This window comes from Lygodium microphyllum, chromosome 6 (genome assembly GCF_053477565.2).
Source record: "Lygodium microphyllum isolate KBCC chromosome 6, Lygodium_microphyllum_v1.1.10, whole genome shotgun sequence".
Taxonomy (NCBI): Eukaryota; Viridiplantae; Streptophyta; class Polypodiopsida; order Schizaeales; family Lygodiaceae; genus Lygodium; species Lygodium microphyllum.
In genome coordinates this window covers 63,845,326-63,867,868 of record NC_141140.1, presented here as the reverse complement: position 1 = coordinate 63,867,868, position 22,543 = coordinate 63,845,326, and positions in this window count along the sequence as shown.

Below are 22,543 nucleotides of genomic sequence, written 5' to 3'. Positions count from 1 at the left end.
TTTTAGCTCTTTTTCACTTGTATTCACCTCTTTCCAAGGCTAGAAAACTTTCCCAAGCTACACTCTCATCCAAGAGAACACATACAGAAGCATACAGAACAGTCATAGTACAGCACCAGAACAGCTACAGTACAGTACCAGAACAGAGACAGAAGGTCTACAAAAGATCTACAGAAGGTTACAGAAGGTCATCAAAACCTCATAACTCATACTCAAACCATTCCAAACTCTCAAAAACTATTCAATAAGCTTTCACAAGATCTCAATCTTCATCAATCATCAATCCATGCTTCATACAGAAGACAATCAGAACAAAACAGAAGCTATATAGAAGGTATACAGAACCAATCAGAACCTATCAGAACATATCACAACCTCATCAGAACTTCACATCTCTACTAATAAACATCATGAGCTTCATAAAACCATTCCAAACTATCCAAAACACTCTCAAACCACTTCCAAACCAATCAATCATCTCATAAAATCAACCATTCAGCTCTCAAAAACAACAAAAATCAGCCAAAAAACAGGTCATTTCAACACTCAACATCCCTGTTCTGTGCTAGTTGCAAATCCGTGCTGTGCCACCATGGATGCAAAAGAGAGGGCATCAAAGGTGTGTCGTAGCACCACCAATCTCTCTCACTCTCTCTCGCTTTTTGTTCACCCCCATCTGTTTCTTCATCTTGATCTTGTGCTGGTTCTAAGCTTATGCATTCGCAATATTTTCATCTTCTTATGGAATTCGTATGATAATATCCATATAAGGGATGCCATGTAGAAAGGAGATTTTAGATGACGAGGAAGAAAGGGGGGAACTGATGCCATTGCTTCTTCTGCTGCTTCTTCTTCTTCTACCAAACAATGCAAAAACAAATTTGGTTGTTGGATTTGATAATCTTTGCACTTAATCATCTCTTCTTCTGATTCATTTATGGTTATGATGACGCATGAAGCCAGGCTTTTTCTTCTTCTAGGACTTGTTGGTGCAGTATTGACCTGCTTGACTATGTGGATAGAGAGAGAGACAAAGAGAAGTAGGAGGCCTGATAGTACATGGAGAGGAAGGCAGATGTATTATTATTCTTCTTCTTCTTCTTCTTCGGTATTCTCTCTATGGCCAAGGGAATCCTGGTGCCATCTTGTCCTGTTATTACTGCTGCATTTTCCTTCTTTCTATTCTCCTTTATTCTTTTTCTCCTATTGCTTTTTCTTTTGACTGATAGCCTTAACTTCCATTTGTCTCTTGGAGGAGAACTAGTTTGCAACTCGGATTATTTTGAATGTCTCCTGCTTTTGTGAAGGAGGAAGAGACGGCCATGTAGAATTCTCCTCCTCTCTCTCTTTAATCTTTAAGGTAGAGTGTGATTATCAAAACCCTTCGGAGCACACAAAGGGCCAAAAAGGGCTGCGGTCCTTCTGTTATTTGCAATTGTCTTTCTTCTTCTTCTCTCTCTGCCATGAAAACCTATTTAAACCTTATCCTGCCATGGGCCATCTCCTATCATATATTCCAATAATAAAGTAGAAGTTCATCATGACCCTTTCTTCCTCTTGATAGTGTTGGCCTGCCACCAGCTTCTCATTTTAGTGTAGCATCAACATTTCTTGTTGTCACACAATCTCTCTCAAGTTGTAGTTGTTGAGATCAGCTTCTTCCCCGGCTATGCACCAAAATGACAACAATCCTCCCACAAACATAATCAACCACAAAACCAGGGACAAAGCACACAAAATCTATGTGTGTGGCTCTCCCATTAATCTCAAAAACTGAAAAGAAACTATAAATCTTCCACTTAATAATGAACACATTCGTTATCTTCATCATCTTTATCGATAGCTTCAACCATTATGCAAGAACAAAAGGGAAAAGAAGAATTTCTGCACAAAAGACAGAGGAGAGAGGAGAGAGAAATTTTTTTGGCACCACCAAAAGGAGAATATGCAATTAGACAAGAGAGGGAAGGGGAAGAGGCACATAACCACTCGTGCACTCCACCCCACCTCTTCCCCAAAAAGCACACCCCTTCATATTGTTATTATTTCTTTGAAACTTTGATACATTTGATATTACAAGGCCTTTGGCCTTTAATTTTGAGTATTCCTATCCTTCACAAATGCATGCATGTAACACTTTTGTGTATACCATTTATTTATGATGGTGGATGTGGATGTGGATGTGGCCCCCTCATATCTCTATCTCTTTTTGGTAATTTTGCAACAATGTACTTGTTATCTTTTTTACAAAAGATAAAATTGTGATACATGAATGGACATTTTTGTGCCTTGTTTTTATGCTTCTTTGGGTGTCATCATATCTTACCTCTCCTTTTCCAACCTTAGGGTTTTCCTCATATTCCAATCTTTACTATTGCTCTTTCATTGAACATCGAGTCTTTTTCCCTTCTTTGCCTTGTTCTTCCCCATCTATCCATATACCTTCTACTTTTTGTGCTTCTCAATTAACACATTTCCTAATTGATTCGTCTATATCTTCAGCTAATCCTTCTTTAGCTTATTCCTCATTTAATGATTTTGCCTACCCATCTCTTCATCCTCTTTTACTCATTCCTCTTCCATCTCCTACCACTTCTATTTCTCAACCCTCTCAGTTGGTTAGTGGGTATGAAGGGTTTGATCAGCAAATTCCAAGAAGAGAAGGATGAAGCTATACTGATTCTCTCATGGGACCACATATTAATTGGCCATTAATTCCAGGGGACTGGACAACTGCTAGTCAAGCGTACCAAAATTATCTTCATTTTTCCCAACAATATTCACAATCTCTAGATCCTTTAGTGAGATTAACAGCCCATTTTGCTTGGTATCTAGCATATATGCATAGGCATTCCCATAACAATCAAAAGGCCATTCCCAAGCTTTGTATGAATGTCAATGTGGACATTGATTCTCAACAATTGGATGTCCTATATTTTCATGCCCTTTGTTTACCTAGTAGATACCTTGTTTTGCTAGAACAGATGTACTGCCTTCAATTCTTTCAGAATCCTCCAAAATCTTTTGTACATGAATCTTTATCCATGGATCACTTTTGTAATCATCAAGCTTTCAAGAGGGATCATCTTCACTGATACCCCTGAATGTATCTTCTATGCTTCTTAATGATATTTTTTTTGGAGGTGCCATTCATATGGTTGTTTTGTGTTTGTGATGTACTGGTTGAATAATTTGTTTAAGAACTATCTTTTCGACTATTGATACTTATGGTGATGGTGGATGGCAATCCTATGATGAAAAGCTGAGGAACCTCTTATAGCCTTTACAAGTTTGTCATGACTTTCTATTGTTTATAAGATGTGAATAACAATGTTTTCCTTTAGTTGTATTCTTTCTTAGATATAGCTGATAAGTTAGGGTCATGGTTTGGGTGATTATTTAAGATACTAAAGAAGATCAAATTGAGCTCTTTATTGAACTTATATTCTTCTTTTCCTTAGGTCGTAAGGATGCTTCCTTTCTAAGTGTGAGGATATGTTGAGAGTGGAAAAAGATTAAATTTTTTACTGATTTTTGTTTTCTTTGAAGTTTGAATGGTTGATTTTTTATGGATTTTGAGTGATGTTTGGTTGGTTTTTTTTGGAATTTTTTGAGTGTTTTGGATGATATTGATTATGTTTTCAAAGCTCACGATGATTCTTAGTAGAAATATGAGGCTCTGTGATGTTCTGATTGGTTTTGATACCTTCTGTTTCGCTTCTGTTTTGTTCTGATTTTCTTTTGTATGAAGCATAGATTAATGATTGAAGAATTTTGAGGTATTTTGAAAGCTTATTGAATAGTTTTTGATAGTTTGGAATGGTTTTGGTATGAGTTATGAGGATCTATTTTTCTTTGATAACCTTTTGTAGAGCCTGATCTATCTCTGCTCTATTTTTGTTCTGTTATGTTCTGTAGATCTTCTGTAAGTGTTTTGTAGAATGTATGTGTGACTTTAGGAAAGTTTTTTGACTTTTGAAAAGGATGAATCTAAGTTCAAAAGAGCTAAAACAAATGGAAGAAGCAGCTTTTGAAGACTGAAGAGAAGACTAGAGTGACAGTGACAATAGTGAGCTATGAAGAGACACTGTAGTGGCTCTGGTGTCCTTTTATACCTCCCATACCTCTTGGGAGGTGCATCCAAGACCTAAGAAGGATTATTAAGTGCTATTATTAAGTATTTTAGTGAGAAGATAATGTACTATTGAGAGAGAGAGAGAGAGAGAGAGAGAGAGAGAGAGTCAAATATAGCCAATTCTATCAAAACAATGTATCTTTCTATGAGAGATTGAGAGAGAAAACTATGAAGACAATGAAGATGAATACTATGTGATTGATTTCCATTCAAAAGTGGTGTATTCTTTTATGTTCTTTTTTCTATTGATGGATTTTATGAAGATGTTGAAGATTATGGTTGATTCTATCAAATTCGTGGGATATATCTACTATGATGCTGTGTGAAGATTTGTTGTTTTCATTATTTTGGTCATCAAAAGAATGAAACAAAAGCTTTTTGATGTTACAAGATAGATTTTCTTGAAGTAGAAACCCCTTTTCCTTAGTGTATCTCTTGGGGCTCCATGTTTTTGGTGCACAACTGGGGAAACTCAAATCTCAAGTAAAAAAGGAGAGAAGATGAAGCAAATGCTATGAGTAGAATCGAATGTGCTGATAGAGAAGAAGATGAGGAAGGGCTGCTCTTTTGGTTTTGGCTCATGGTGCTTGTGTGTCCTTACCAGCAAGATCTTGGCATCGTGTACCCCTACGGCAAGGACACTTGCCTCACGTTGGGCTGTAGAATCCTTGCACCCATGTTCGTGCCCATCAATGTAAAACTATTAGTGTTGGTCTATCTGGGCACTGGTTTATCCAGGTCTATTCTTCAGTGCAATTCTGATGTACAGATTGAGTTGCTCACTATCTCGTTTCGTCATATGGACTTGATGCCCTTTCTTGCAGATTTGATAGCCTGTACTTTTTTTGTGCAGTTTTGGTGGCATTTCCATCTTCTTCTTTTTCCACACGAACCTTATCATCTATTACTTTAATTAGCTATTAACCTTTGTAATATTTTCTTCATTAAACCATCAAAGTAAACATTAAAAGAAAAACTCAAGAGAGAGACCCTGTTCACATGCTATGTTGAGCACACAAATATGTGACATCCTATCATGCTCTTATGTGGGATAGTGGACACCTCAGTTGATTGCTGCAGAAGCACATTTTCTTTTTGGAGACTATGTGATGTTTTTAGTGTGGGAGTTTGCACGAGTCCCTTCCCTGCAAGCTTCATGACAAGTCGACTTTCTCTATTCGGTTTCCCTTTTTTCCCTTTCCTTGATGGTGACTATTCTTCACTGGTTCGCGGAGACGCTTCACTTCTTAGTGTGGGAGTATGATGGAGCTCAAATATGGGAAAAATATATGTCATGCAAAGTGAAATTTTTATATCAAAATGTCATGAGAGCCATCCTTTTATGTATTCCCAAATACAAAATGTACAATGTTGTATGGTCTAATATGTGGACAAGGAGGAGAAAAATACTAAGGTTCTAAAGTCCTAATTTTTCATCTAATCAAATGTTTTTTTATAAAGAAATATGAATATGGGAAGAGTCGTGTGATGGTTGGTTAGGGGAGTTGCAACCACTTGCTCTCTCTTTATCATCCCATTCTCACGTATCTTTCTCTCTCTTTTTGGGGCACAACTCTTGCTTCTTTCTCTCTATGTGTTTCTTGCTGAATCCATGGGGGAGGGAGAGAGTGAGAATGAGAAGAGTGTTGATCTTTTGTGTGCCATGTTTGTGGAAGGAAGAGAGGCTTGAGATTGAAAGCCAAGCTTTCCACATAGACTTTGTGGGAGTGTTCTCTGGTTTTCTTGTTGTTCTTGGTGCTTGTGGGAGGGGATGTCACAGTTCCTTAACAAATCTATTAAGCCTCCTTCTCCACCTCACTCTGATGACGAAGAATAGCTTCTATCATGACTATGCAACTCAAAAAAGAAGGCAAGAAAGTACAAAACAGAAAGAAAAAAAAAGAGAATGGAAATAGAAAGAGAGAATCACACGAAGCATAGTGAGCTATACATAGACCACAGTCTTCACTACACCTAGGGGTTCTTAAGTTAGGTGCATTCGGTGGTCTCTATTGCAGCTGTGCTCCATGTCTAACCCCCTAGCCCTTTTGGATCCCCCACTACACATGCTTTCGTACGTTTAGACCTTTCTCCCTGAGCCGCAACCACTGCACCTCACTTCAACACGCATGGGGTCCTCTAGTGTGGGACATCACCCACACTTGCCTGTGGTTAGCAAGCAGACCTAGCTCCCCATTCCACCACTACAAGTATGATGCATTACATGGTTAGGTATACAATTCCCCTAGGTAGATCATGTCTTCTCTTTTCAGGTACTCCCGAATGCTGCAACCACCAACATTGGAGGCCCCGCCATCCACTCAACATACATGCGGTCTCCAACAATACAATCATTGCCAGTCTCCTCAACCACTACCAATCAACACAATGCCCCATTATCCACTTAGGCAACCACCCTTCGAAGCACCAAACCCTCAACAATAAAGCCTTGCAAGTGCCATGGGACTGGCACTTGTCTAGAAGGGGGGTAATGTTAACTTGATCTTGAGACAAAAGAAAAAGAAGTGAAATGTAGATGAAATGGAAGTAGTACGGAGAACAAGAAAAGGTCTAAGGGTAGTCTCTAAAATCAAGTTAAAGGCAAAAGTGCATTTTTAAGTAAACGGCACCCCAAATCTTTTGTAAAAGAGCTCCAGGCTCCCTCTTATGCAAATTGTAAAAGGGTAGATGGGCATAGGCTAAAGAAATAGGCCAAGTAGAAGGGAGTGGAAAAGAGAGCCTTGCCACAATGGCCAGTCATGTAAAAAAGGGGATGACTGCCCAAGGGATTTTAGGGCATGTATATAAACTCGAAAAAGTGAATGAGAGCTCATTCTTTGGTGTGTAGTGACAAGAGACTCTTATTCTTCTCTTTTTCTCTTCTCTTTGCTTGCTTGTGTGTGCTTGAGAGAGGGAGTGTGAGAGTGTGAGGGAGTGAGTGTGTGAGAGTGAGGGATCAAGGAGATGAAGCCCTCCACCATCTCCTATCTTCTTCTTCTCTTCTTTTGCGTGTGTGGCTATGAAAGATGGAGCTTGGAGGTGGAGGTTTGAGGATGCTTGAGCTTGCATCAAGAATCATTGTAACGTGCCTTCTCCTCAAGTCACGGGACACGTCTTAGCAATCCATCAAGAGATATATCTAGAAGACGCCGCCCGGCACTCCCATGGAATGACACGGGTTTTGCCAACTAGGGTCCCTCGAGTCTGCCCTGCAACGGAACTTATCCGGCCGATCCCACTAGGATCGACCTGAAGTCCGTGTTCCTAGCCAACATTTCCTAAGGTCATAGATTGACTTTTTCCTAACATTTCTCGTTAACATTTCCTTTGAGGAAAGCTCTCGGCTAACCAAGACCACCCTTTCGTAGGATAGACCCATTGGTTGCATCCACCACACTTCCCCCGGGGGTTGTTTTAGTTATCTAATTACCTACCATATTATGTTGACACATAAAAGAAACTTCCTTAATTAACCCATTAATCACAGGTTCCTTTACGTAATTTAGGGCATTGACATGAAAGAAAGATAAAATAAGATCAAACACTTCCTAAACTTATCTTCAGATTAATGTTTGTCTCCCACCCATACAGGAGAATTAAGTGTTCCTTTCTGCCTCCATAGAAAAATCCTTCCATCTTTCGGCAATAAAAACCCAAAGGTTTATCCTCCCAAGATTCCGCCTTGTAACTAGTATCAAGGCCTCGAGATCCCCTCTCGAGTCACGTAGAACACTTGTGTAGGGCCTAGAGGCATTGGGATTTACGGCCAGAGCCCCCACTGGCACCCAAGCGTCCTCCTACGCTAAGTAATTTCCACAGAGAGACCTCTTGCGGTGGGTTCGGTCCACATTCTCAAAGCGGATTAACAACCCCCTTGGTTAGGGTTTGGTGGTTTGTGGGGGGTAGCTAATGCCATCCTTCCTTAATTATTCCTTTAGGAAATCAACCATAGCTGAAGCACCTAGCTTAAAACAATCACTAGGGAAAACATCCCTTTTGTTTCCATGGCAATCAGTCATCTCAGACCCGGCCATGCAATCATCAAACACACACCCCCACTTGGGTTAACATCCAAAACCATATTAACAAATAGTTGAATGCACAACCTCTTGCTTCAAGGCATCAAAATCCCATTGCATGCATAATCAGAATTAACTTGGATGTATCAAAACACTTTTACAACCTTTTGAAACAACCAAGCATAGCTTGGGTCAACAATCCTTTTAGGGTTAGGTCACCAGATTCAATTAAGCTAGGAGCGTATCCATTTGCGATAGTCCACAGCATGATCGATAAAACAATTCGTAGGCACTTATACTAATTCCTAATGCACCGGATCTCATGAAGGTCTAGGTTTCTATCCATAAAAAACTATCATTTCATGTGTTTCCTTTAGTCATGATCGCGAAGCATGAATTCTAAATGACTATTCATGCACTGAAATCGTTAAAAAGCTATTATTTTATGTTAAAAAATGTGAAAACAATATCATTTTATGCATGTAAAAGCTATCATTTTATGCATATAAACTTATGCGAACTCCATACTCTATCATTTTGCGCATGCAACCTAGCGCCTAAGACCCGTCCATGTTCCATGCACATAGCTAACCCCCTTCATTTCTTTCATGAGAAATAAATTAACTATAATGCTTAAAGAACCTGAGTTTGATTTGTGTTCGTAGGGGGCGTTTATTGCGTTGGTCGCTCCGTTCGTCTCTCCCACATTATGGTACCAATGGTAGCTTTGGCATCTACACTTCCCGTGATTTTCTTCTTGGGAGCCATATCTACTCAAGGTCTGGATAGTCTGGGCCTTAGCGGCCTTCAAGGTGACCGGTTCGGGAGGGAAAGCTCGCAGGATGGGGATCCTTTGCTGATGAGCGGGTGGCTTGAGTGTGGCTCCTTGAACCATCTTCGCTCTCCAACTCTCTTCCCCTCTCTTCCTCCTTCTCTCTCTCTCTCTCTCTTCTTCCTCTTCACTTCTCCTTCTTTCTCTCTCTTCTTCCTCTTCTTCTTCTTCTTCTCCCTTCTCTCTCTTCCCTCTTCTCCTTCCCTTCCTCTCTTCTCTCTCTCCTTCTCTTCTTCCTTTCCTCTTCTCTCTCTTCCCTGTTCTCCTCCTCTCCTTCTTCTCCTCCTCTCTCCCACTTCTCTCTCTTCTTTGTCTCCCTTACCCTTCTTCTTCTCCCTTCCTCTTCTTCTTCTCCTCTCTCTCCCTCTTCCTTCTTCTCCTTCTCCTCTTCTTCTTCTTCTCCTTCTCTTCTTCTCTCCCTCTCCTCCTTCTACCTCTTCTTCTTATTCTTCTTCCCACTCTCTCTCCTTCTCTTCTTCTTTCCCTCTTCTCTCTCTTCCCTCTTCCCCTCCTTCTCTCCTTCTTCTCCTCCTTCTCTCTCCCTCTTCTCTCTCTTCTTCTTCTCCTCTCTCCTTCTTCTCCTTCTCCTCCTCTTCTTCTTCTCCTTCTCTTCTTCTCCCTCTCCTCTTTCTACCTCTTCTTCTTCTTCTCCTCTTTCCCTCTTCCTCTTCTTCTCCTTCTTCCTCTCCTTCTTCTCTTATTCTCTCTCACTTCCTCCTACCTCTTCTTCTTCTGCTTCCTCTCTCTCTCCCTCCTTCTGTTCTTTGCCTCTTCCTTCTTCTCCTTCTCCTCTCTTCTCTCCCTCTTCTCTTCTCTCTCCCACTCCTTCTTAACAACGATCACAGGGGGGCATCGTCTGTCGCTGAAGGGGGGGCCTGTGGATGCTTGGGGGGGCGCTCGACAGGATGACGGGTAGGGGGTGGTACCTTCAGCAAATGAGGGGGGGACCTGTGCCTGACGAGGAGGAGGGTTGGTCTTTATAAAGGGGGGGCGCAGCTGTTCGCCGCCACCTGGCTGCATGCCCCCCCTTTCCCCACTTCACTCCCTCTCTCTCTCTCCCCAACGTACTATCGGGGGGGAGGGAGAGGGAAAAAAAATTTTGAAAAAAAAGAAAAGGGGGGGGGGAGTTTCTATGGGGGGAGGCATGGGGCACACAGGGGGTGAGGGGAGAAATGTTACATCCTCTCCCCCTTAGAGGAATCGAGATGTCCTCATCTCAAAAAGACCTGGGGGAGACAAGCACTACTTTGCCTTAGAGCCTATGGGTTAGGGCCCATCACGCTTTCATTGCACTAATTTGATTACTCAAATTCTTAACTTCAAATAACAACTTGTCACAACTCATAGGGTTCAATAGGATTTATTCCAAGTACAAGACTTATTACCTCAAGAGGATCTTCCTAGGATATCTAGTCATCCTCAAAGGTTACAATAAGCTCCAAGCCTTCATCATCATGTGGTTCATAATATGATCAAAAAGTGGAGTTTAGATGGCTTTGTTTGACCGCATGTTCCTGATTCTCAGGGTCCAACTCAGGACAATCTATTTGGATGTGTCCTAGTTTATTGCAGTGGAAACATCGGCGGTTGGGGCATCTCTTATGGATGTGTCCTATCTCTCTACACTTGTGGCACCTCTTGTCTTGATCCCATGAGTCATCTTCATCATAGTTGCCTGATTTAAGTTCTTGGATGATTGGATTCGCTCAAAGTAATGCATCTTGCAAGTCCGTTGGGCGCATTGATTCCAATCGAGTGTTTATGGGTGGATTCAACCCAGCACAAAACTTTGACACCTCTTGTGTCATATCCATTGGGGGTGCATACTTTAGGAGTGGAACGAACTTTGAATAATATGCTTCAAGAGATAATCCTAGCTGCTTCAAGTCATAGAATTCATTCATCTTTTATGTTCAATAGGCAGGTGGCAAATACCTCCCTCGCACAGCTTCCTTAAGCTTATTCCAAGTGACTGTCCCCTCCAAGATCACTTGGTCTCTGCACCACTGTTTCCACCAAAGTCTCGCTTCGCCTGTAAGCTTAAGTTTGGCGAGCATGGCTTGTTTAGAAAATGCAGTTTTTGCTGCCTCAAAATAGTCCTCCATGGACTCAATCCAGATCTCTGCGTCAGCTTGAACAGTCCTTCCCTTGCCATCAAACTCGGGTGGCTTAATTTGCTTGAGAAGGAACTTCTTCTCTTGCATGTCATCATTTGTGGGTGCAGAAGGTGCCTGAAAATCAAGCCATACCACTTAGGTTATTTAGGATATGTCTATGATCCAAACATTAATCAATCATGCATCATTAAGAAGTTTTGCTTTGATACCAACTGTAACATGTCCGCTCCTCAAATCGCAGGACACGTCTTAGCAATCCATCAAAAGATATATCTAGAAGATGCCGCCCGAAACTCCCATGGAATGACATGGGTTTTGCCAACTAGGGTTCCTCGATTCTGCCCCGCAATGAAACTTATCCGACCGTTACCAGTAGGATCGACGTGAAGTTCGGGTTCCTAGCCAACATTGCCTAAGGTCATAGACCGAATTTTTCCTAACATTTCTCGTTAACATTTCCTTTGAGGAAAGCTCTCGGCTAACCAAGACCACCCTTCCGTAGGATAGACCCATTGGTCGCATCCACCACACTTCCCTCGAGGGTTGTTTTAGTTATCTAATTACCTACCACTTTATGTTGACACATAAAATAAGCTTTCTTAATTAACTTGTTAATCACAAGTTCCTTTATGTAATTTAGGGCACTGACACGAAAGGAAGATAAAACAAGGTCAAACACTTCCTTAACTTATCTTCAGATTAATATTTATCTCCCGCCCATACAGGAGAATTAAGTGTTCCTTTCTGCCTCTACAGAAAAATCCTTTTGTCTTTCGGCAATAAAAACCCGAAGGTTTATCCTCCCAAGATTCTGCCTTGTAACTAGTATTAAGGCCTTGAGATCCCCTCTCGAGTCACGTAGAATACTTGTGTAGGCCCGAGAGGCATTGGGATTTACGGCCAGAGCCCCCACTGGCACCCAAGCGTCCTCCTACGCTAAGTAATTTCCACGGAGAGACCTCTTGCAGTGGGTTCGGTCCACATTCTCGACATGGATTCATAACCCCCTTGGTTAGGGTTTGGCGGTTCGCGGGGGGTAGCTATTGCCATCCTTCCTTAATTATTCCTTTAGGAAATCAACCACAGCTGAAGTACCCAGCTTAAAACAATCACTAGGGAAAACATCCCTTTTGTTTCCATGGCAATCAGTCATCTCAGACCCGGCCATGCAATCATCAAACACATCCCCACTTGTGTTAACATCCAAAACCACATTAATAAACAGTTGAATGCACAACCTCTTGCTTCAAGGCATCGCAATCCCATTGCATGCACAATCAGAATTAACTTGGATGTATCAAAACACTTTTACAACCTTTTGAAACAACCAAGCATAACTTGGGTCAACAATCCTTTTAGGGTTAGGTCACCAGCTTCAATTAAGCTAGGAGTGTATCCATTTGCGATAGTCCACAGCATGATCGATAAAACAATTCGCAGGAACTTATACTAATTCTTGATGCACTGGATCTCATGAAGGTCTAGGTTTGTATCCATCAAAAACTATCATTTCATGTGTTTCCTTTAGTCATGATCGCGAAGCATGAATTCTAAATGACTATTCATGCACTGAACTGGTTTAAAAGATATTATTTTATGTGAAATAATGTGAAAACAATATCATTTTATGCGTGTAAAAGCTATCGTTTCATGCATATAAACTTATGCAAACTCCATACTCTATCATTTCGCGCATGCAACCTAGCACCTAAGACCCGTCCATGTTCCATGCACGTAGATAATCCCCTTCATTTCTTTCATGAGAAATAAATTAACTATAACGCTTAAAGAACCTGATCTCGATTCATGTTCATAGGGGCATTTATTGCATTGGTCGCTCCGCTCCCGCATTGCCGGTACCAACGGTAGCTTTGGCATCTATGCTTCCCCCGATTTTCTTCTTGGGAGCCATTTCTACTCGGGGTCTGGATAGTCCGGGCCTTAGCGGCCTTCAAGGTGACCAGTTCGGGAGGGAAAGGTCGTGGGCCAGGGATCCTTTGCCAATGAGGGGGTGGCTTGAGTGTGGCTCCTCGAACCGTCTTCACTCTCCAACTCTCTTCCCCTCTCTTCCTCCACTCTCTCTCTCTCTTCTTCCTCTTCACTTCTCCTTGTTTCTCTCTCTCCTTCCTCTTCTTCTTCTTCTTCTTCTCCCTTCCCTCTTCTCCTTCCCTTCCTCTCTTCTCTCTCTCCTTCTCTTCTTCGTTCCCTCGTCTCTCTCTTCCCTCTTCTCCTCCTTCTCTCCTTCTTCTCCTCCTTCTCTCTCCCACTTCTCTCTCTTCTTTTTCTCCCTTACTCTTCTTCTTCTCCCTTCCTCTTCTTCTTCTCCTCTCTCTCCCTCTTCCTTCTTCTCTTTCTCCTCTTCTTCTTGTTCTCGTTCTCTCCTTCTCTCCCTCTCCTCCTTCTACCGCTTCTTCTTCTTCTCCTTCCCACTCTCTCTCCTTCTCTTCTTCTTTTCCTCTTCTCTCTCTTCCCTCTTCCCCTCCTCTCCTTCTTCTCCTCCTTCTCTCTCCCTCTTCTCTCTCTTCTTTTTCCCTTACTCTTCTTCTTCTCCCTTCCTCTTCTTCTTCTCTCTCCTTTTTCTCCTTCTCCTCTTCTTCTTCTTCTCCTTCTCTTCTTCTCCCTCTCCTCCTTCTACCTCTTCTTCTTCTTCTCCTCCTTCCCTCTTCCTCTTCTTCTCCTTCTTCCTCTCCTTCTTCTCTTCTTCTCTGTCACTTCCTCCTACCTCTTCTTCTTCTTCTTCTTCTTCTTCCTCTCTCTCTCTCCCTCCTTCTCTTCTTTCCCTCTTCCTTCTCCTTCTCCTCTCTTCTCTTCCATTTCTCTTCTCTCTCCCACTCCTTCTTAACAACGATCACTAGGGGGGGCATCGTCTAGCGCTGAAGGGGGGGACTTGTGGATGCTGGGGGGGCCACTGGATAGGATGCTGGGGGGGCCACTAGAGAGGATGATGGGCTGGGGTGGCACCTGCAGCAAACCGGGGGGGGGAGCCTATGCTTGACGAGGAGGAGGGGTGGTCTTTATAAGGGGGGGGTGCTACTGTCCGTCGCCACCTGGGCTGCATGCCCCCCCTTTCCCCACTTCACTGCCTCTCTCTCTCTCCCCAACGTACTGTCAGGGGGGAGGGTGAAAGCAGAGTTTTGAGCCCGGGATGTGGCTAAAATTTAACCCCCCCCTCAATTTTTATGCTAAAAACGTGGAGGAAGCGTGGATATGGCGGCAGGAACAGGTGCCGAAAAATGCACCATCCCCCCCTCAAATCATGATTTTGGGCTGCAAATAAGCTATGCAATAGACATTGGGCACCAACTTCTCCCTCTTGGCTGATCATATCGCTGGTCTTCTCTCGAGATATGGCTATTTGGATGAAGAGATCAAAATCTATTCTTTCTCTCTCCTCCCTCTCTCTCCCCTCTATGGGCTGTTCATGTGCATCATCTTGAAGGAGGAATCGAGAAGGGGATTGAAGGAAGAGGTGATGGAGATTGATGGAGATGTTGAAGATTGATGGGTAGCATTGGATTGAGAGCAATTGAGCCTCTATCTGCTAGTTATGCAGTCATTCAAGGCATCTCAGGTTACGTAAAAACACGGTATGACCATTTTTATGAAGAAAATGAAGGAATTTTTATAGTTTATGATTATAATTATGTTCTTATTGGATGAAAATTTGTTTGTGTGCTGGTTGTATCATGATTAATTATTTTTATCAGAAAATCTTGATTTTGCAATGATTTACATGCTCTATTTAATTCCCGTAAACCCGAAATGCAGTTTTTAAGCGGTAAAATGGTAGTTTTTTCGTTTCGGGTGGGTGAAAGGTGTTCCCATGGGGGATAAATGGAAGATAAATTGAATGTTAGTATGATGAAGTGATTGGAACAAGAAAAATCAGAAAATAGCATATTTTATTACCAAATAAATCAAGAAATTACAGAAAATAAGGGAAAAAATAGAAATACGTCTTACAAAAATAAGAAAAAATATAATGATTGTTTGTGGATGTGTGGTAGTGGCAAAGCATGAGGTTTAGGCTCAGTTTGCCCTATGTCCTTGTCAAAGTTTGTGCATGTCAACCATGGTATTGGAATAAGAAGGACTGGATGCATAGCACCTGTTTTCAATGACAATGACCCATGCTTGAGCGTGGAAACGCATCCTAAGCCGTAGGATAAACGTTCGTTTCTTGCAGGATTATTTTGTAGAATATTTTCGAAGTGAAAGAGTGGAGTTTGCTCATTTGTTCTATATGTTGAGTAGCACATCAATGGGCTAATCCCTGCGATGTGTAGGAGAGCTGCAATGGGGCCGCGGTGATTCCATCGAGAGGTTGCCTCCCATGTATGTGATTATTGTGGCATTTATTGCCAATGTGTAAGGGTTCTCCCTCTGTGGAGTTTATAGAAAGGGAAACATTGGCCTACAAAACTATAAACGCATAGATTAGGCTCTAGGACAGTTCGTCCTTTAGCAACAGATAAACGCTCTTAGCCCGCGAGGCCGTGAGGGTGTGTTTGTCTGTTATGAGCATGAGGTCTGGTTAGTGCCATAGCCAGTGCCGGCCCGTTTGAGGTCCCATTAGTGGTGCGTCTGCCAAGAGCTTCCAACAAGTGGTGGTTCTCGAATCTAGGGTTTTTAGGGACCAAAAAGTTGGTTTATCTCCTCTAACAAGGACCGTCAAGCCGAAATACAAAAAGCAGAATGTGCTGAGAGGGATAGACGGCGATTGGAGATCATAAGTCGCTATTTCCTCAAAGGAGTAGCCCGATACGCATAAGAGGCAGTGGTCTTAGTGACCCAACTGCTACACATAGTCCTTTAGGTGCAGGAGGAAGTGCAAGTTCTTCCTCTTTTCCACCAAGTCAACCCACTTCAAGTGGGGGTATGATCCCATCAGTCCAAACTCCTATTGTTAATCTGATTGTCGTCATGGCACAACCCATTGCAATTCCTGCAGGGATGCCGCAGATCTGCCAGCTTTAGGAGTTCCTTTGCCTATTTTTAATGGGTTAGCCGAAAAAGATGCGGAGTTTCAGATTTTGTGAATTCCAAAGATTAATGTTTATATATCGTATCCAAGATGAGGGACATCCTATGATGTTCTTTAACATGACATTAAAAGGAAGGGCTGCAGTATAGTATCATAGCATAGAGATTGGAACCATAACTACAATTGACCAATTTTATGCAGCTTTCCGAGGAGAGTATGCCCCTGAAAGAGGTGGCCAATACTGGTTGCGTGTTTTGAATGTAACGCGCCAAGGCTCCCATGAGAATGTGAAAGCCTATGCCAAGAAGCTTAAGGAAGTATTTCGTAAGTTACAAACTTACATTCCCATTCCGCCGACTGCCCAATTGCAATCTTCTTGCATGGATTGGATTTCAATATTTAGATACGATTGAGTAGTGTGGCTTTGGCTGATATAGACACCGCCATCATTGCGGGCAGAAGGAGTAGAGTCATGATTACAAACGGCCTACTCCTCTCGAAAAAATCTTAATGCAGGTCTAGTACCTGAGGCATGATAAATGGAAGTCAAGGGATGCCTATGAATAATCCTAATGGGAGAGGAAGCATGGTTCAAAATGTACCTTTGCTGCCAACTCCTCCCAGTGTGACTATGCCTATGGCTAGTCAATTGGCTCCACCAAATGTTGAAGGCCAAGCTTCGAACCCTAATGTTGTTCCTGCGAGTCAACAACCAATGCCCAATCGAATTGTTAGGCCAATGGAATGACAGATAGACGATCAAGGCTATGAGTCGAGTGCCTCTAATGTCCTTGGTGAAGTTAAGGATATGATGAAGCACTACACTGACATGATTTCTGAACAATATCGGCAAATAGCTATTGACGTCAATTTCCTAGAGAAGGAGCAGAATCTGATAGGGAGTCGAGGCCCTGAAGAGGGTGGTCCCTCAAGATTCAACTGTAAGTGGTGTGGTGGACAACATTTCCCTAGAAACTGTCCAAATGTTAAATGTGATATTTGTGGGAAGTCGGACCATTTAGCTGCTACCTGTTGGAGTAAGATTTATTCCATCCAACAAGGGAGTAAACAGCCAGGTCCAGTTAATCATAGAGTGCAAGGAAGTAATCTCCAGCAAAATGATGGACCAAGACAATTACTGCAAAGGGGAAAGACCACTATAGAGGAGTTGCCACAAGGCAATGGAGTCAGCCTTTTCGAGGCTGTACGCGTCAATGGCGCTGAAATCTCTAACCCATGAGCCATGACAAGAGGCCAAAAGGCTAAAGAGGGTGATAAAGATAATGTAAAACCGGTCGAGGAAAACCCTAAGCAAGGGGATAAGGGGATACAAGTCTTGAATCCTGGCGTGGAAGGGGGGCCTCTAAAGCCAGAAAAGTTGATTCTAAGAAGGATGAGGAAGTGCCAAGAAAGAAGGTGAGAGCTAAAAAAGAAGCACCAAACCTGGTACCGAGAACAAAAGAAAGGATGGTTTGGTGAGAAAAGAGAGCTATCATGATTTTGATTTAGCAAGTTCTCTTTGCGAAGTCAAACCAGATGTAAACCTCTTACACTTGATTAAATTATCTCTAGGAGTACGCAAGGAATTCAAGAAGATCATGTGTATTGGGTATAGTGTAGAACCTTTGGGCATAGCACGAGTAGGGGAAGATTGGTTTGATCATGTTGAAAACAATTTCCCTAGGGTTCGAGCATATGTGGATGGAATATTAGTGGAGCATGCTATCGTAGACACTGGGTCCTCCATCAATATCATGAGTTCAGAGTTGATGGAGAGATTGGGTCTAGGCATCCAAAAAGATAGCTCCACCCTTCTTAGAATGGTTGATGATAGTCTAAGGCAACCAGAAGGTTGTGTTACTAAAGTCCATGTTATAGTTGCAAGTGTAGAATGCTTCTTGGACTTTAGGGTAATAAGATTTGCAGGATATCCTAGTTATCGATTCTTGCTAGGTAGGCCTTGGATCTTACAAGCAGACTGTCAAGTTGATATACCCGCCGGTCGAGTGGTTCTAGGTAGAGGTGCTAATCCAGTAATAGTCGATGCTTACCCTGAGTTTCCTCAGAGTGAGAGAGCTCCTTTATCCTCTACTGAATTAGAGATAGCAGATGATCCATTTGGTAGTGAGACATCATCCAGTGATGAATCTAGAGAGGGGTCCACTACAGAGGATATTTATCAGATAACCCTACATGAGCCGATAGAGCTGCAAGATAGAATAAGAGACACGGATGTGATTGAGTTGGACCTTGGTACGTCGAATGATTCACGGCCAATTCAATTAGGTTCCATGCTGAGTTCAGCAGAAAGGGAGGACTATGTGTTCTTGATTCAAGAATTCCGCGACATCTTTGCTTGGAGTTATGAGCTGAGAGGCATTCCTCCCAGCCTGGCTGTTCATACTATTCCTGTAAAAGAAGGCAGTCATCCTGTGTGTCAAAAAGTACGGCGTATGCCTATTGAATTGAGGGACAGGCTGTTTGAGGAGTTACAGAAGTTACAGAAAGCTAGTTTAATCTTCCCTGTATAGCACAGAGAATGGTGTTCACCAGTTGTCATCAGGAAGAAGAAAAACAACCAAATCCGACTATGTGTAGATTTTAGAGAGGTGAATAAGCAGATGGTTAAGGATTACTAACCGTTGCTATTTATTGACCAGATTTTTGATCAATTAGCGGGTAGGGAAATATATTCGTTTATGGATTGCTTTGCAGGATAAAACCAGATGGCAATTGCAGAAGCGGACAAGTTGAAAACAACTTTCATTACTGTCTTTGGTACTTTTGCGTACCATGTGATGGCCTTTGGATTGTACAATGCACATGGATCATGGCAACGAACAGTAGACAAGACCTTTGGCGACATCTTCCCAGATGAGTTGAAAGTATTTATCGATGACCTAGGGGCAGCCACTGTAAGGGAAAGGATGTTGATTATCTTAAGAAATTGCTTTGAGTGCTGCAGACAATTTTGTATCGCTCTTAACCCACGAAAGTGTGTCTTTGGAGTGTCTTATGGGCTATTGCTAGGCTATGTGGTCAGTTTAGTAGGGATCGCAACTGACCCTGAAAAGATCAAGGTTATAGTTGCTATGAGTCCACCACGCACTCCGAAAGAGGTACATAGCTTTTTGTCATCGATAGGGTACTATTGAAGGTTTATAAATGCCTTGGCAGAAAGGACGTTGCCATTAATGAGCTTATTATCCTTTAGTTGTCTATTTGTATGGATAAATCCTTGTAATGTAGCTTTCGAGGATGTGAAACAGGAGCTAGTAAAAGCACGAGTCTTAAAAGCACCTCAAAGAGGCGAGGTATTTTACATATTTTCAATAGCTACCATGCACAGTATCAGCTGCTGTTTAGCCAAAATCTGGGAGAAAAAGTGGTATCATCCGATAGCTTTTGCTAGTCAAAAATTGGGCATATCAGAAATTAACTACACCTACATGGAGAAGTTGTGCCTTGTGATGGTCTTTGCGACTAAAAAATTTAGACACTGCATCCTCTATGAGAAGGTAGTTTTCTATAAGAAGGCGGAAGGGCTTAGATTGCTTATGAAAGCTGTAACCGCCTGATCATTTGGCAAAGTGGTTGATCACTTTGCAAGAGTTCGATTGTGAGATTAAGAGCGAGCCACTGAGGTTGCAGGGAATTGTGGAATGCCTTGTGGATTTCAAGGAGCTGAAAGAGACTCTGGCTAAAGGAAGTGATATTGAAGATATGTTTAAAATTGATACAGCTTCTATCCCATCTTGGTATGCTGCTATCACGCATTATTTATCAATGGGAGAGACTAGAGCTGGTTTATCAAAATTTGAAAAGAGAAAAATCAGACAACAGGCTTTCAGGTTTTCCTTGATCGCAGGAACACTATATCGACAGGGTGTTGATGATATCTATCGCCGATGTGTGATGCTTGACGAGGTTCCTTTCATCTTGGAAGAGTGCCATGACTCTGCGTGTGGAGGGCACTTAGCTGGACGGTTGATGGCACAGAAAGCTTTAAGAGCTAGATATTGGTGGCCATCCATCTTCCAAGATTTCTTTGAGTACGTTAAGAGATGTGATACCTGTCAAAGACATGACAGTAGAGAGAATAAAAAATGCCCACTTATGCCTATTATGGCTCTCCTTCCATTTGAGAAGTGGGGCATTGACTTTGTGGGTCCTATCACCTCGTTGTCTACTACTCAGAAGAGGTACATTATAGTAGCAACTGATTATTTCACAAAATGGTCAGAAGCGAGAGTGACGAGGCAGGACAATGCAAAAGAGACTGCAAGTTTTCTCTTAGAGCAGATTATCTACCGTTTCGGTCCAACGAAGGAACTAGTGTCGGACCGTGGAACCCACTTTTTGAATAAAGTGATTAAGAGTTGACTGAAGCTTGGAAAATCAAGCATAATAAAACGACCCCCTATAATCCGCAAGCCAACGGGTAAGTCGAAAGTACTAATAAGCAGCTTGTGGGTATCTTGTCTAAAATAGTCTTTGAGAAGAAACGAGACTGGGATAGGAAGTTGTATGTGGCAGTATGGGCGTACAATACAATATTCAAGTGAGCTACCGGCCATACTCCATTTAAATTAGTTTATGGGGAAGAGTGTGTGTTACCCCTTGAAATCGAGTTGCCAACCATACGGTTTGCAATTAACCAGTCTTTGGAAGATGAGGATGCCCTCTTGGAACATTTCACAACCATAGCCCACCTGGATGAGCTAAAATTGCAGAGCTTATTACACTAGGAGGTAGCTAAACGTCAGATGAAGTAGTTGCACGACTTTAAAGCAAAGAAGTATACCTTTAAAAATGGGCAATTAGTTCTGTACTACGATGCGCGTAGGGAGCTGTTTCCAGGGAAGCTGGAACCTAGATGGGATGGCCCCTATAAGATTGTCAAGATAGGAAAAAATAGGTCTACGGCTCTACTAGCTGATCTACAGGGAGTAGAATTTAAAAATAAGATTAAACCTTATTATTTCTAAGTATGCTAACATGGAAAAATGCATTGTAGGTCCATGTTGGGGCTGATTTGAGACCTGCAAAAGAGCTTAAAGATGGTTGATGGGGCGGTTAATTCCTTATTTCAAGCACCCATATCTGGAGCAAAGATACCATCAAGGGAAACTTATCTGGTGGAGCAAAGGACACAAGGTGATTGATCAAGAAGACGGAACCTTTGTGTGGGAGATCAAAGTCTTCTGCCATCACTGCTTACGAATATTGACAAGTATCCCTATTGAGTTTAATGAAGAAGGTGGGATGGAGCCGTTAGTTCATCCTCTAAACATGTTAAATTTTGACTATCATAATTACCAGTAGAGGAGTTCGTGATGGCAGGCTGTGTAAACCCATTGTGGACGTACACATTATATTTTGATGGAGCGTCCAGGGACCCTAATAAAAAAGGGAGTGTTGGAGTAGTAATTCGAGATCCCCGATGTAGAGTTACGATGAAGTTAGTTTCTTATCTCGAGGTAGGATTCACTAACAATATGGCGGAGTATAAAGCCTTGATTATGGGATTGCATATTGCCAAGCAGGGTGGTATTCGGCGGTTGTTAGTAAAAGGGGATTCCTAGTTGATCTTGAATAAGCTAGATGGGACATACACAGTGCGGAACCCCATCCTTTGTATGTATCATCGAATTGCCATGACCCTACTTGAGGAGTTTCAGAGAGTGTCTCTTTAGCTGATTGCACATTACTAGAATCAGTTTGCGGATTCACTGGCAAACCTTGCTTATGAAGAAGACCTTTTCTTCAACTGTGGTCCTAGTTTGGATATTGCTATCAATAATGAGACAGGACCCAGTCGCTTGTGGGGAATATTATCAGAGCATGCAATATATGGTAGACGATGGTTGATATGGGTGATGCAAAGAGTAGTCGAGACCCATCTACCATTGTTATCCTGGACCCATAGGCTGATTAGACAACATGTTATGCGTACATCTCTTGCTATATATGCAGGAGGGATGGGTCATAATCTTATGCATTTAGCTTAAGGTTGTGAGCCCTATTTTTTCTCCTTGGAAAGGAGCATATTATTATATATCTGTATTATTTTGGGGAGGGATGTGTAGGTGCTATTCTTTTTTATTTCATTAGGCCAAGAGGGCCGATCAGTCTTTGTAGTGAAATGCTTTATTTCATTAGGCCAAGAGAGCCAGTTCTCTGTTTAGTACAGGTGCGGTTAATGGTTTCTTGTTTTAGTCCTGTGCTAGATAGGTTTAAAGAAGAGCTTGGAAGGAGCCTATGTCGGTGGAGACTTCTCGTGGCCCTATCCAGGTGATATCTCTCTTTTACGAGTGGTTTTTATGTTATATGTATCTGTGTTCTTGTAGGGGATTTTCTTTTCTTGTTGGGGACCGGCATCCAAGGCATGAAGTCCCAGGTTTAGGTTAGGTATGTCTGGGGGAGGTCTAAGTAGTCATTGCCTCCTATAAGGAC